The sequence below is a fragment of the Notolepis coatsorum genome, assembly GCF_963971535.1.
Source record: "Notolepis coatsorum genome assembly, chromosome: 1".
NCBI classification, from domain to species: domain Eukaryota; kingdom Metazoa; phylum Chordata; class Actinopteri; order Aulopiformes; family Paralepididae; genus Notolepis; species Notolepis coatsorum.
In genome coordinates, this window is record NC_140165.1 from 253611342 (window position 1) to 253622098 (window position 10757).

Here is a 10757-nt window from a genome sequence, read left to right on the forward strand (position 1 = left end):
AGTTGCTATATTCAAGCCGCTTTTTTACTAGTATGTGCAGAGTATCTGCTCTATTGGATTCTGCGTGTTTTTTCTCTAGTTCATGAATTTCTTTGTCTAGTGTGTTTAGATACTGTCTACTTTTTCTTTGTTTAAAAGCTCCAAAAGACGTTATCTGACCTCTTAGGTAAGCTTTCAGTGTCTCCCAGATTATGCTTGGGGAGGCAGAGTTTACATTAATTATTAAAAAGTCATCAATTTGATTTTCTAGGAAGTTAACAAAATCTGGGTCGTTAAGGAGATATGGCTTGAATCTCCAACGCTTAGTTTTAGGTTTGTCCAAATATTGTTTCACCTTCAATTTCAAAGGACAGTGATCCGATATTGTAGAGGCTAGATATTTACATTCAATTACATTGTGAAGTAGTGATTTAGTTGTTAAAAACAAGTCTAATCTGGAATAAGTGTCATGTACCGCAGAATGAAATGAGTATTCCCTCTCCAGTGGGTTAAGTATTCTCCAAACATCGACCAAACCCATTTCAGACATACCGTCCCTTACTACTTTGGCTGCGGCACTTAATGGCTGGGGGATGCTATTAGATCTATCTGATGTGCTCAGTGTTAAATTATAGTCACCTCCAAGGATACATGTGCCATAGTTTTGAGCAGAGGATAATAGAATTTTCCTAAAAAAGGGTGCATCGTCTTTGTTGGGGCCATATATATTAATAAGTGTAAAAGGTTCGTGATTTATGTCACATTTGAGGATTATCCATCTACCTGCAGTGTCTTTTTCTTGAGAACGTATTTTTAGGTTTAACTGTTTGTGACATAGTATGGCCACTCCTCTTGATCTGGAATTAAATGAGGAATAAAATACTGACCCAACCCAATCTCTTTGCAACTTCACATGCTCTGCATCAGTTAAGTGGCTTTCCTGAATAAATGCAATGCCGCAATCTTGATTCTTTAAATAGTTGAGAATCTTTTTCCTTTTAATGGGATTATTGATGCCCTTAACATTGAAGGACATAAATGTCAGAGTGCTAGTCATCTAGGATCATTTTCAATATCGACTTTAATAGGGGTTTAAATGTGGTTGTTATAGAGATTGCAGCGTTCCATTTGAACATGAGCGCGTGCGTGTGTCTTTGCACACACACACACACACACACATGTTCGCAGTGCATATGCCTACCATTAGTCACTCCAGTTATATCATACACTCTATCATGGTTCACAAGATCACATGCATTGAGTTCGTGAAGATAATATGCATTTGTACTAGGTCCCCCCCCCCACCCTTTTTTCCCCCCATACCCTCCCCAAACAGAAAGTAAACCATAACATAGGCTCACTAGTCCTATATTACCCTACTTGGCTCCCTGTTAACTCCCCCTTTAAATTGCCAGGTGGCACACCACTATTTGAACCAGGCTGTGAAGCGTTACTCCTTATAATAAAAAGAAAAAAGGAACAAAATTAAACTAAAAAAACAAACAATACAGGCAAGCAATTGATTCAGTAATGAGGCAGAGAAATAAATAAATTAATGAATAAGAGAAATGAATAATGAATAAGAGGGGAAAGATAATAGGCTACCAATTTACTTGTCTTTTTTTTTTTTTTTTTTTTTAAAGCCTACATGATCTAACTATCCTTTCCCCTTGCAAAGGCTACGAAAAGAAATAAAAATGCAAAGTTCTACAACTATAGTTGCCTACCAACACCCTAAAAAGTAAAACAAACAACCCAATCTATGTCAAATGTATATGCTCTTCTTCTGGATTTTTTTTTAGTATCACAAACAGTACTGTACTTGAAAATCTAGCATGTCATAAATGTATAGATGTAGCAGTACTGTCCATCCGCATGTCACGCGTGTCATATGATGAATTGAAAATGGGGGACCCTGATGGAAACAAGACGAAAGTCCTTCTCTGGTCTGTATCCTCCCAACAACTATGTACTGAGCTGTACTGTACTGTACCCATTCTGCAATCCGCCAACAAACTTTTCCATCAATACAATCAATCAAACCAAAGAAAGAAAAAATATATGAATAATTGGATGTAATAAAAAATAGAAAAAATGGAAATATATATATATATAAACACCACAAAATAAAAAAATAAAAAAACTAGAAATTATACACTGATGATTCAGTTTTGATACTTGTCCTTTAATTAACCACGTTCAGGGTTGTTTCTGGTTTTTCTAATAGCTCATAAGAGTCATTTGGTAGTGTGTGTGTCTTAGTTTTGGCTACTTATCTCGTCTCAGCCTCGATCAAGTCCACGGATGAATTCTTGTGCGGCTTCTGGGGAATGAAAGTCACGGGAGGTCCCGCCGTGTTCGACTCTTAATATTGCTGGGTGTCTCATTGAGTAAGACAGGCTTTTAGATCTGAGTATGCGTTTCACGTCGTCAAACAGCTTGCGTTTCTTCATCACCTCCTGGCTGAAGTGACTGTAAAAGTAGATCCTGCTTCTGGAGGTTTCCTCGGTCCCGCCGTAGTACAGTTCCACCTTCTCCCTCGCCAGGCGCATGATAGTGTCCTTTTGTTGTGCTCGCAGTAGTTTCAGGAGTATTGGTCTAGGCTTGCTGGGGTTTGGTTGTTTTAATTTCAAGCGATACGCGCTGTCGATCAGCACGGGTCCGCCGAGTTTATCTTCGCCAAATAGCCATAATAAAAAAGCGGCTAGGAAGCCGGCGAGGTCCTGTTTCTCCACTGACTCTGGAAGCCCCTCCAAACGAACGACTGCGCGCAATGAGCTGTCTTCATACTGTTGGACTTTTAGTTTTACAGTGGTCATCTCTTTTTCTAGTTTAGTGATTGTTTCGTGAGCCGTCTGGATGTTATCCTCGTTGCGGCTGACTCGTTGCTGCACTGCTTCCACTTGTTCGTTAAGCGTCGTCATCGAGCTTCTGATTGTTTCCAAACTAGTTTGAATATCAGTTGTCTTTTGGAGCAGCTCAGTTCTGCTTTGCTGGATGGCATTCCACAATGTTTGTAGGGTGATTTCACCGGCCATGCTGTAGGACGTTGTGCTGTAGGCTGTAGAAGACCAGTGTTTGTAGCGCCGTTTGTTACGGCGGGGTCTGCTGCTTCTCAGAAGGTTCCTTGCTTCTTGTTTGTCAGTTCCAAAGTGTACAAAGGAGTAGGGTCGTTTAGTTTAAAATTAAGTAATCATTTCGGTTGGTATAGCGCTTATAATTTAGTTTTTAAGATAAAGGTGGTGAGCTCTGTGCATCTGCCTCACTCCTGCGCGGCCATCTTCCTTAACTACTAGCCAAGTAGAAGCAGACATGGCCAGAACTAAATACCACTACTATGAAAAGGGGGACAAAACCGGCAAGCTACTCAGCTGGCAAATAAGAAAAGAAGAGATGGCAAAAACAATAGACTCAATCAAAACTAAGGATGGTGATGTATTACATAAACCTGAAGAGATAAACCAGCGTTTTGAAATGTTCTACCACAATCTATATACGTCTGAAAACCAAGACTCAACTGCTACAAAATGCGAGGAATTCTTGGGAAATTTACCGATTACTAAGCTTCCTGTAGAAGTGAGAACTACTCTTGAAACAGAAATATCAAAGGAAGAAATCACCAAGGCTATTAACTCATTGCAAACGGGCAAAGCACCCGGTCCCGACGGCCTACCTGCTGAATTTTACAAACTGTTCATAAATAAATTAATCCGCCCTTATATGGACATGCTCAAAGACAGTCTCAATAATGGTAAATTACCACCAAGTCTAGAATTAGCAACAATCAATGTACTTCCTAAGCCCTCTAAGGATAAACAACTTTGTGACTCCTATAGGCCCCTGTCAATGTTAAATGTGGATTATAAAATATTTTCTAAAGCACTCGCACTAAGAATGGACCCTGTGATGTCTCTCTTAATCCACGAGGATCAGACGGGTTTTATTCAGCAGCGACAGGGATCTGACAATATCAGAAAACTTTTTCATATCATTGAGCTCTCTAAACAAACGAATGACTCAAGACTTGTAATCTCGATGGATGCTCGAAAAGCTTTTGATACAATAGAATTTGAATATCTTTTTTATACTCTGAAACAGATGAATTTTGGTGATGTTTTCATTAATTATATTAAGATGCTTTATTGCTCTCCGAAGGCACAAGTGTTGACAAATGGTATACTTTCCAAACCCTTCCAATTGGGACGTGGAGTACGACAGGGCTGCCCACTCTCCGTATATCTGTTCGCCGCAGCCATTGAACCGTTGGCGGTGGCAATACGGAACAACAACAATATATGTGGCATAAAGACTGGAGCAAACGAATCCAAACTCTCACTATATTGTGATGATTTACTAATTTATATTACCCAACCAGATATATCCTTGCCGCAATTACTCAACATACTAGAAGCATACAGTGCCATATCTGGTTACACGATAAATTATGACAAGAGTGAAATAATGCCACTAAATAGTGTTACCACCCAGAATACCCACCCAATGATTTCCCATTTTAAATGGGCACCAAAAAGCTTCAAATACCTGGGAATCCAAATATCTAATGACCTGAACCAAACATACCAAAATAACTATCTACCTATTATGGAAAAAATCAAAACAGACCTATACAAATGGAAAGATCTACCAATTTCTTTAATTGGACGTGTTAATGTGGTCAAGATGAATGTTCTGCCTAAATTAATTTATTTGTTCCAGTCAATTCCACTCAGCTGTCCACCAAGCTTGTTTACATCACTGAATAAAATCATTTCAATGTTTTTGTGGTCCCAGAAACGGGCTAGGATCAGATTAAAAGCACTACAGGCTCCCCTGAATAAAGGGGGCTTAAACCTCCCCAACTTCAGACTGTACTACCTAGCCTGTCAATCACGTGTTATTTGGTGTTGGCTCAACAGTGAGAGGCTGCCCACACCAGCATGGGTTAAACTGGAAGAGAACATAATCCATCCTACTCCACTACAGGTAATCCCCTATATAGACACGCAAAAAACCCTTAACTCTATCACTAAAAACCAGATTATACATCATACCTTTGCATGTTGGAAAGAAACTATTAAACTAATGGGAAATCAAAATACCTTGTTAATGAGCATGCCCCTGTGGAACAACCCTTGTGTCCCCAAAATTATTAGTGATGGAATATCTGAAAATTGGAGAACCAAGGGAATCAGCGAAATAAGAGACTTGTATAACCAAAGCATCTTTTCTGATTTTAATTCCCTGAGAGCGAAATATAATTTACCTTCATCCATCTTTTTTAAATACCTACAGATACGGAACTGGGTCAAAAATAACAGTTATAGCTATCCCCATATGTCTGAAACACCAATAGAGAAACTGTTTAACACTACAAAAACATCAAAGGGCCTGATATCTAAAATCTACACACTGATGAACACTGAACAGAAAGATGATAGGATGCTACAACAAAAAGATAAATGGGAAAAAGATATTAAACACAAATATACCATGAAAGAATGGCAGTCATTGCTCCAGAACTCCCAAACAACTTTAACAAATACCAACCATAGGTTAACACAATTTAATATACTACACAGAATTTATTATACACCTCACAGATTATATCAATTTAGCCACGAGACATCACCCAATTGTCTTCGATGTCAACATGCTAAAGGGGACCTAATCCACACGTTCTGGAATTGCCGGAAGTTAAATTATTACTGGAAATTTATATTTGAACAACTTTAAAAAATTATTGGAAAGACGATGACTCCTGACGCACGAATAGCTATTTTGGGTGATATCTCTATGCTGATTAACTTTGACAACTTTGAAAAGAAATGTATCCTGTTAGGAATGTCTGCTGCAAAAAAATGTATTCTTTGTCATTGGAAATCTGAACCCCCTCCCCCGACTAAACAATGGTGGGCAGAACTCCTATCCTATTGCACACCTGAAAAAATCATGTATAATGTGAAAGGAAAAATAATACACTTTCAGAAGATCTGGGGTCGGGCAATGGATTACATACCAAATATGGGTATAGAACTGGAGAGAGCCAATTGAAGCATAGAGATTGTGGATATTGTCTTTTTATATTCTATATCTTTCTGCCTGTTTTTTTCTTTTTGTTGTCATATTTATTATTTTATTCAGGTAGTAGCACAGACAATCATGGTCTTAAAGTAAATCATGCATTCGATAGTTTTTTCTTTTTTTTTTGTACTAGGAAGGGTCGGGGAAGGGTTAGTAATTGTTTAGTTAGGAAATGTAATTTATATATTTATAACTTGCATTTTACAACTGTATGTAAATGAAATGTTAAAAGCAAATAAAAGATAATAATTGAAAAAAAAATAAAAAAAAAAATACTTTCGTCTTGTTTACATCAGGGTCCCCCATTTTCAATTCATCATGACACTTATGACATACATGACATACAGCTATACAGTACTGTTTTATCAATACATCTATGACATACAAGACATACAAGTATACAGTACTGTATAAGAGACATAGATCATGAGAAACAGAAATATATACATTTGAAGGGGAATAAACTGTACATTGGAGGGGGTTGGGTGGGGGCGGGGTTTGGACATTTACAGGGGCCAGTTTTTAATTGCAGCCACCCGTAGGTGCTCTTTGAGAGTGTTTTTTGTTGACAGAGTCACCTGGGGAGCAACAATAACTTGGTCATGACGACAAGGTCCTTCTTTAGCCTTTGGCGTTGTTTATTATTTCACACATAGCTTATGCACCATGAGACCTTCTCTCTGTGAGAGGCGATGGAGGAAGAGACAGAGGGGAAGGAACAATCCCTTATATACCCTCTTACCTGACGTCAGCTCCAATAGCTACGTCTCCTTGCGCCTATAGCGCCCTCTTGTGGAAACAGTTAAGCAGTTACATGCAATCATATATAACACATAAACTCAACAGTTTTGAGGGAGGGTAGGGATTCACATTATTTTACGGCTGTGGGTAGGGCGTTCCACATTGTTGTGGCATAATTGCTAAACGTGTTTAGTCCCTTGTTTGAGCCGAATCTGGGTTGAACATGATTTGTAGAACGCCCTCTGGTGTTGTGGTTGTGGTATTCACTGACCTTTGGGAAGTATTTCGACATGTACATGGGTACCTTGGTCGTGTAGTGTATCTTGTAGACCAGGCCCATTGCAAGTTGCTGTACTCTGTCGTCTACTCTAAGCCATCCTAGGTTGTCAAAGTGGGCAGGGGTGAGGTGGGTTTTAGGGGTAAGGTCAAGCAGTAGTCTGACCAGTTTGTTTTGTGATGTTTGTAGGCAGTGGCGGCTGGCCACCGGGGGCGCTAGGGCGCCGACCCACCTGTTAAATGAGAGAAGAAGAAAAAAAATACTTTTTTGTTTTTTTGTTTTATAGCCCTATAAATAATATAAACATGTTTAAAATGAATAATATTTACTCATTTTAAGTATGTTTGTGTTTCCAATGCACAATATAACGTTAATATATAAAATAAAAAATACTCGTTTTCCTGAACAGGAAGTGACTCACTCCTGCCGCATTTCTCCTGCCGCATTTCTCCTAGCCGTATTTCTCGGCCTGGGCTAGACGCAATAGCGCTCTGAGTGCGCGTCACTGTTTGATCGCTGTATCCGTCGCAGCCAATCAGTGCGTAATGCGCTGTGCGTTGAAATATGATGTATTATGTTGGAAACCGGGCGCGATTTGAAGCGGTCTAAGCAGCAGCGTCAAGAATTTCCGTAGCCGCATTTCGCGGAGACGCTCTCTGATTGGCCGACGCCAGTATTTTTTTCCGTAGCAGCATTCCGCGGAGACGCTCTCTGATTGGCCGACGCCACTTTTCTATGTTCCAATTTTAGGTTTTCTAGCTTGGTAGAGATAGTTGTGTTGTTGTGAGATGCAGCTATTTGTCTTAGAGCGTGACTGCAAGTTCTTTCGACGGTTAAGCTTAGGCACTCTTTCAAAGTTGGTTAAGGTTAGAGTTTGTCTTAGAGCATGGCGATAGAACGCCAGGTAGTTTGCAGTCTGTTTGACGCGGAAATGGACAAAGAAATCAAGTACTTGTTGTTGTTGTGTGGTGCTAACTGCTAACAGATAACACTTGGCTAACAAGCTATATGGCGGATGCAGTCTGGACAGTGGACAGTGGTCTGGATATACATCATCAACAGCGGATTATACACTTTATCAAGCCCACCACGTTTCAATTAAACAAAGTGAGTTTATGCTGTTGTGTTGTGATGCAGCTATTTGTTGTTAGCTCACACAGTACTTGTTGGCTATAAGCTATATATGGATGCAGTGTGGACTGTGGAGGGACATGCATGGACAATGGACATCAACACAGTCTGGACAATGGAGTGGATATACTTTATCAACCCCTTCTGCCTGCTGTCAACTTAACAACAACAAGGTAGATTTGCGATATCGCTCGCTCTCTCTCTCTCTCTCTCTCTCTCTCTCTCTCTTTCTCGCTCTCTCTCTCTCTCTCTCTTGCTCTCTCTCTCTCTCTCTCCCTCTCTCTCTCTCCCTCTCTCTCTCTCTCCCTCTCTCTCTCCCTCTCTCTCTCTCGCTCTCTCTCTCTCTCTCTTGCTCTCTCTCTCTCTCCCTCTCTCACTCTCTCGCTCTCTCTCGCTTTCTCTCTCTCTCTCACAATCCTGTGTCTCCGAGAAATGCGGCTATGAAATGCTGAGATGATAATAGCACTTCAAAACGCGCTGCTGTGTTGTGAACTATAACATTAATTTAGCTGCTGCTGATGCATAATGTATGAATGAATGAATGGTGAGTTGTTTAAAATGACAACATATACATGTGTTAATTATTTATTGGATTGATCCGAGAGACAGAGAGATTGCTCCAGAGCATTTATTAACGTTACGTTACATTTTCAACTCGACCTAACGTCGAGTTGCGACCCACCAATGGAAGATAGTACCAGCCGCTACTGTTTGTAGGCTTGTTTTTAGCTGAACAATAAAGTATAATATATTGTGTGGTACCCTGTCAATAACTTTGGCAGACAGGGAATATAATAAATGTTCAACTTCATACTTAAAAAAAAGTCCTCAACTATACTTTCTCTCTCTTGATGGATAGCTGTTTGTTGACGTGTTAAATACGCATCAGTAGCAGGATTACTGTAATTTTGATTACTGTAGTTTGCCTGGTACAGTATGTAGCCTTGGTTGGTGGCTGCCCCACCAATGTTTTACATATAAAAACTATTGCTGTCAATCGATTAAAATATTTAATCTGATTAATCGCATGATTGTCCACAGTTAACTCGCGATTAATCACAAATTAATCACATTGTTGTTGTTTTTTTATTTGTATAATCTTAAACTGATATTTTTCAAGTTTTAATACTCTTATCAACATGAGTCAACAAATGCTTGCTTTATGCAGCCATTTAACACAAAAGGATGACCCTCATGCATTGCAAATTTGCATCAAATTCAAAACAGAGTGATGCACAAAATAACTTAAAAGAAAATAATAATTTAAAACAATGAATAAAGTGCATGAAAGGGGAAAGAAAACGTTAGGAACTTGTTACATTCACCCACACAAGGGCTGAGTAATCACCCCCCCCCCCCTCTCTCTCTCACACACACACTCTCCCAGCTCTCTTTCTCTCTTGCCCCTTCCTCATCTCTTTCACCCCCCCTCTATATCTCTCCCTCTATCTCTCTCACACACACACACACACACACACACACCACGCACGCACGCACGCACGCACGCACGCACGCACGCACGCACGCACGCACGCACGCACACACACACACACACACACACACACACACACACACCACACACACACACACACACACACACACACACACACACACATACACTTTGAGTCAGAAACAATTATGTTGGAAACCGGGCGCGATTTGAAGCGGTCTAAGCAGCAGCGTCAAGAATTTCCGTAGCCGCATTTCGCGGAGACGCTCTCTGATTGGCCGACGCCAGTATTTTTTTCCGTAGCAGCATTCCGCGGAGACGCTCTCTGATTGGCCGACGCCACTTTTCTATGTTCCAATTTTAGGTTTTCTAGCTTGGTAGAGATAGTTGTGTTGTTGTGAGATGCAGCTATTTGTCTTAGAGCGTGACTGCAAGTTCTTTCGACGGTTAAGCTTAGGCACTCTTTCAAAGTTGGTTAAGGTTAGAGTTTGTCTTAGAGCATGGCGATAGAACGCCAGGTAGTTTGCAGTCTGTTTGACGCGGAAATGGACAAAGAAATCAAGTACTTGTTGTTGTTGTGTGGTGCTAACTGCTAACAGATAACACTTGGCTAACAAGCTATATGGCGGATGCAGTCTGGACAGTGGAACAGTGGTCTGGATATACATCATCAACAGCGGATTATACACTTTATCAAGCCACCACGTTTCAATTAAACAAAGTGAGTTTATGCTGTTGTGTTGTGATGCAGCTATTGTTGTTAGCTCACACAGTACTTGTTGGCTATAAGCTATATATGGATGCAGTGTGGACTGTGGAGGGACATGCATGGACAATGGACATCAACACAGTCTGGACAATGGAGTGGATATACTTTATCAACCCCTTCTGCTGCTGTCAACTTAACAACAACAAGGTAGATTGCTTTGCGATATCGCTCGCTCTCTCTCTCTCTCTCTCTCTCTCTCTCTCTCTCTCTCTCTCGCTCTCTCTCTCCTCTCTTGCTCTCTCTCTCTCTCTCTCTCTCGCTCTCTCTCTCTCCCTCTCTCTCTCTCCCTCTCTCTCTCCCTCTCTCTCTCTCGCTCTCTCTCTCTCTCT